This window comes from Colobus angolensis, unplaced genomic scaffold, assembly GCF_000951035.1.
Source record: "Colobus angolensis palliatus isolate OR3802 unplaced genomic scaffold, Cang.pa_1.0 Scaffold7, whole genome shotgun sequence".
Taxonomy (NCBI): Eukaryota; Metazoa; Chordata; class Mammalia; order Primates; family Cercopithecidae; genus Colobus; species Colobus angolensis.
The window spans coordinates 18,490,996-18,497,018 of NW_012120709.1; the positions used below are offsets into that span (position 1 = coordinate 18,490,996).

Below are 6,023 nucleotides of genomic sequence, written 5' to 3' on the forward strand. Positions count from 1 at the left end.
AGAGTGAGACTCCGTTTCAAAAAAAAAAAAAAAGAAATGGAATCATAAAATATGCGGTCTTTTGCATTTGCTTTCTTTCACTTAGCAAAATGTTTCTGAGATTCATCTATGTTGTAGCATGTATTTGTAGTTTATTCTTTTTTATTGCTGAATAGTGTTTAATCGTATTCAGTATACCTCTTTATCATTCACCAGTTGATTAACATTTGTTTTCCAGTTTTTTGCTATTATGAATGATGCTACTATGAATATTTACATACAATTATTTGTGTGGACATGTATTTTTATTTTTCTTCAGTAGATTCCTAGGAATGGAATATCTGAGTCATAGGGTAAAAGTATGTTTAATTTTTAGAGAAACTTCTACATTATTTTTCAAAGCAGTTGCACCGTTTTACCTTCCCATCAATAGTGGATAAGTGTTCCAGTTTCTCTATGTCTTCATCAATACTTGTTACTGTGTGGGTGTGAAGTGAGAGCCATCTATTTGTGAGATCTCGCTTTATTGCACTTTGATATATTGAGCTTTTTTATAAATTGAAGGCTTGTGGCAACCGTCTGTCAAGCAAGTTGATGGCACCATGTTTCCAACAGCATGTGCTCACTTCCTGTCTCTGTGTCACATTTTGGCAATTCCTAGAGTATTTCAAACTTTATTATTCTATCTGTTATGACCTGTGATAAAGGATCTTTGATGTTACCATTGTAATTGTTTCGATGCCCCATGAACCATGCCCATATAAGATGGCAAACTTCATTGATAAATTTTGCATGTGTTCTGACTGGTTGATAAAATTATCAACCAGCTGTTCCTCTGTCTCTTTCCCTCTCCTTGGGCCTCCCTATTCCCTGAGACACAATAAAACTGAAATCAGGCCAATTAGTAACTCTACAATGGCCTCTGAGTGTTTGAGTGAAAGGAAGACTTTCATGTCTCTTACTTTAAAAGCTAGAAATGATTAAGCTCAATGAGTAAGTCATGTCAAAAGCCAAGATAGGTTGAAAGCTAGGCCTCTTGTACCAAACAGCCAACTTGTGAATACAAAGAAAAAGTTCTTGAAGGAAATGAAAAGTACTATCTTGGTGAACACATGAATGACAAGAAAGTAAAACAGCCTTGTTGCTGATATGGAGAAAGTTTTGAGTGGTCTAGATAAAAGATTAAACCAGGTACAGCATTCCCTTAGGCCAAAGCATTCAGAGCAAGGCCCTAACTCTCTTCAGTTCTTTGAAGGCCGATAGAGGTGAGGAAGCTGCGTAACAGAAGTTTGAGGCTAGCAGAGATTGGTTCATGAGGTTGAAGGAAAGGAGGCTATAATAACATAAAAGTACAGGGTGAAGTACAAATTATTGAGAAGATACAGCTAAGATAATTGATGAAACAGCTTTATATTGGAAGAAGATGCCATCCAGGACTTTCATAGCTAGAGAGGAAAAGTCCATACCTTGCTCTAGAGCTTCAAAGGACAGGTTGATTCTGTTAGCAGGTAATACAGCTGGTAACTTCAAGTTGAGGCCAGTGCTCATTTACCATTCTGAAAATCCTAGAGCCCTTAAGAATTATTCTGAATCTGCTCTGCCTGTGCTATATATGGAACAACAAAGCCTGATGACAGTTTACAGCATGGTCTGCTGAATATTTTAAGCCCACTGTTGAGGCCTACTGCTCAGAATAAAGGATGCCTTTCAAAATTTATGCTTGTAGACAATGCACTTGCCCATCCAAGAGCTCTGATGGACATGTACAAGATTGAAGTTCTCTTTTCTTTTTTTTTGAGATGCAGTCTCACTTTGTCATCCAGGCTGGAGTGCAATGGCACGATCTCTGCTTACTGCAAACTTGGCCTTCCGGGTTCAAGCAGTTCTCCTGCGTCAGCCTCCTGAGTAGCTGGGATTACAGGTGCCTGCCACCAGGCCCAGCTAATTTTTGTATTTTTAGTAGAGACTGGATCTCACTATGTTGGCCAGGCTGGTCTCGAACTCCTGACCTCAGGTGATCTGCCTGCTTCAGCCTCCCAAAGTTCTGGGATTGTGTGAGCCACCACGCCCAGCCTAGACTGAGGTTATTTTCATGCCTGCTAACACAGCATCCATGCTGTAGCCCATGGATCAAGGAGTAATTTTGACTTTTGAGTCTTATTTTTTAAGAAATTTATTTGGCCAGGTGCGGTGGCTCACGCCTATAGTCCCAGCACTTTGGGAGGCCGAGACAGGCGGATCATGAGGTCAGGAGATCGAGACCATCCTGGCTAATATGGTGAAACCCCGTCTCTACTAAAAATACAAAAACATTAGCCGGGTGTAATGGCGGGCTCCTGTAGTCCCAGCTACTCGGGAGGCTGAGGCAGGAGAGTGGCGTGAACCTGGGAGGCAGAGCTTGCAGTGAGCCGAGATCGCGCCACCGCACTCCAGCCTGGGCGACTGAGCAAGACTCTGTCTCAGGAAAAAAAAAAAAAAAAGAAAGAAATTTATTTTAGGGCTATAGTTGCCATACATAGTGATTCCTCTGATGGATCTGAGCAAAGTAAATTGAAAACCTTCTGAAAGTGATTCATCATTAACAGCAGTTTGGAAGAAGCTGATTCCAGCCCTCGTGGGTAACTTTGAGATGTTCAAAGACTTTAGTAAAGGAAGTAACTGTAGATGTTGGTAGAAGTAGCAAGATAACTAGAATTAGAAGTGGAGCCTGAAGATGGGAATGAATTGTTGCAATCTCATGATAAAACTGGAATGGATGAGTAGCTGCTTCTTATGGAGAGGAAGAGAAAGTGGTTTCTTGAACTAGAATCTACTCCTGGTAAAGAAGCTGTGAACATTGTTGAAATTACAACAGAGGATTTAGAGTATCCTATGAATTTAGTTGAAAAAGCAACTGCAGTATTTGAGAGCATTGACTCTAGTTTTGAAAGAAATTCCATGGTTAAAATGCTGTCAAACAGCACTGCATGCTACAGAGAAATCTTCTGTGAAAAGAAGAGTCAATCAGTGGGACAAACTTCATTGTTATCTTAAGAGACTGCTACAGCCACTCAGTCTTCAGCAACCATCTCCCTCATCAGTCGGCAGCCATCAACATCAAGGCAGGATCTTCTACCAGCAAAAAAATTACAATTCGCTAAAAGTTCAGGTGCTTTTTAGCATATTTTAGCAATAAAGTAGTTTTAAATTAAGGTATATACATTGGTTTTTTTGTTAGTCATAATGCTATTGCACTCCTAGTAGACAACAGTGTAGTGTTAAGCATAACTTTCTTATGTACTAGGAAATCAGAAAATTCATGTGACTCGCTTTATTGCAGTATTATTTTGGTGTTCTGGAACTGGAACTGAACCTGCAATATCAAGATATTTCTATACTTAGATGAAGGGATTGAGATTGTCTGTTAATTCTAACCAAACACCATTCATTTACTTGTTCATATACTCATTCAACATTTATTTAACATGTACTCTTTACTGGATTCAGTGGTAAACAATATAGGGAACACTATCCTTACTGTCTCAAAGGGAGGATGACGGAACAAGCAATATTGTAATAATTTAATCAAGAAAGCAGTATGTGCTGTGTGATACCATGGCTAGAGTCCTGTGGTAATTAATGAGCCATACACTGTATTTTTATTAGAGCAGGGTCCCTGTTTTTTTTTGCAAGTGACAAAATCCTTCTCCAGGCAACTTAGGCAAATTGGGGGATTTGGTACCCATTGATCTTTTTGGAGCTTGTGTCTAGAGAGAGCTGGAGTTCTTTGGAGGCAGAGCTGTGCCTTTGTGTGAAGCCTTAACTTTTTCTCAATTACAGAACAGTAGCAGGGGCCCTTATGCAGACCCCAAGGAGACCATGGATAAAATCCATCAGCTTGTGAACTTCAGTTGGGGCGGGGCCAGGGGGGAATCACTTTTTTTTTTTGGAGACGGAGTCTAGCTCTGTCGCCCAGGCTGGAGTGCAGTGGCGCGATCTTAGCTCACTGCAAGCTCTGCCTCCTGGGTTCACGCCATTCTCCTGCCTCAGCCTCCCGAGTAGCTGGGACCACAGGTGCCCGCCACCATGCCTGGCTACTTTTTTTTTGTATTTTTAGTAGAGACCAGGTTTCACCGTGTTAGCCAGGATGGTCTCGATCTCCTGACCATGTGATCCGCCCGCCTCAGCCTCCCAAAGTGCTGGGATTACAGGCTTGAGCCACTGCGCCCAGCCTGGTTAATCTTTTTTAGAGTATGTGTGTGTCCAGTGTTAATATTTGTATGCCTATGAAAATAATTGTGTATGACTAAGACATGTATTATACCATGAATGCTAACCTAATTGATTTTAATAATTGCTTTAGGGAAGGCTAGTTTTCTATGTACATGTGAATTCTTTCTGAAACTCCACAAGCTAGGAGGGGAGTTTCAGAAACCATTAAACCATTTCTTAATCTGATCAAACCTATTGGGTAAACTCTTGGTTCTAACTTTTCCTTGGTCATTCTTCTCTTGGAGAACATCTGGGCATCTAATATTCTTTAGAAACTGTTAGTTTTCTAGGGCTACCATTATTAATGACCACAAAATTGATGGATTAAAACAAATTTATTATCTCACAGTTCTGGAAACAAGTCTGAAATCAGGGTTTCAGCAGGGGCAATGCATTCCCTCCAAAGGCTATAGAGAAGAATCCTTCCTTGCCTTTTCCAGTTCTAGTGGCTCTAGGCATTTAGTAGTTTGTGATTGCATAACTCCAGTCTCTTCTTCCATCTTTACATGGCCTTCTCCTCTGTGTCTGTATTTTCTCTTCTCTTAAGAGGACAGTTGGCGTTGGATTTAGGGTCACTCAGATAATACAGGATGATCTTATCTCAGGATCCTAATTATACCTCCAGAGACCTTTTTCCAAAGAAGGTCACATTGATAGATTCCAGGGATTAGGACAAAGACTTATCTTTTGGAGGGCCACATTCAGCCCACTAAACAGACTTTAAATTAGTCTTCCTGTTTTCAGCATTATTCATATTACTGACTCATGGAGAGTTTTCTGGAGCCTGGCAGAAATAGCTTGCTTAAAGCATCGACAGTCTTCTGTAATTCATTCAAGGCCTATTTTTAACTATTGTACCTCTCTAAACCCCTCTTCTTGTGCCATTCTGAGTTAGCCACTGTTACTGAACATACGTTTCAGTTATCTCCTTTTAGGATGCTGTTTGGACTTTCCTGTTCCTTGTTTTTAGATGCATTCCTTTTCCATGCTATGGCCACCATGATGATTGTCACAGCAGCAAACATTCAAGGAATTTATATTCCTTAAATATAAATACAGGATACTTAAAATCTAGATAGAGGTAGGATTTTTTTTTTTAATATTCCTTTAATTCCCCTCTGTGCCAACATATAGACACTTTTTTTTTTTTCTTGCGGTGGAGTCTTAATCTGTCACCAGGCTGGAGTGCAGTGGTGCTGTCTCAGCTCACTGCAACCTCCGCCTCCCAGGTTCAAGCGATTCTCCTGCCTCAGCCTCCTGAGTAGCTGGGACTATAGGCACACGCCACCACACCCAGCTAATTCTTGTATTTTTAGTAGAGATGGGATTTCACCATGTTGGCCAGGATGGTCTCAATCTCTTGACCTCTTGATCTGCCTGCCTCAGCCTCCCAAAGTGCTGGGATTATGGCATGAGCCACTGTGCCTGGCCGCATGTAGACACTTTTTAACACTTTAATTTGCCATTTTACATATCATAAAATGTACCTGCTCTAAGTGTACAATTTCTTGACTTTTGTTGAAGGTACAGAATTATGCAGTCTTTACCGCAATCTTATTTTAGAAATTTCCATCACCCCCAAAAGATCACTCATGCTCGTTTACAGTAAATTCTTATTTTCACCTTCAGCCCCGGGGCAATCTGTTCTAGTGCTTGAATCTATAGATTTGTATTTTCTAGACCTTTTATAGAAATGGAATCATAGGCCGGGCGCGGTGGCTCACGCCTGTAATCCCAGCCTTTGAGAGACCGAGGTGGGCGGATCATGAAGTCAGGAGATCAAGACCAGCCTG

General features: G+C 40.8%; 2 protein-coding genes across 2 annotated transcripts in view; both read left to right on the top strand.

The window, feature by feature from the left end:
* The window catches only part of DLAT (dihydrolipoamide S-acetyltransferase), a 34,878-nt gene that overhangs the window by 28,081 nt on the left and 774 nt on the right, over nucleotides 1–6,023 (top strand). The gene's annotated exons all lie outside the window — the stretch shown is intronic.
* SDHD (succinate dehydrogenase complex, subunit D, integral membrane protein) overlaps nucleotides 2,521–6,023 on the top strand; it is a 38,110-nt gene continuing 34,607 nt past the window's right edge. Inside the window, exon 1 of the mRNA XM_011926737.1 lies at nucleotides 2,521–2,524. The gene's annotated coding sequence lies outside the window, so the exon portion shown is untranslated. The remainder of the gene's footprint in view (nucleotides 2,525–6,023) is intronic.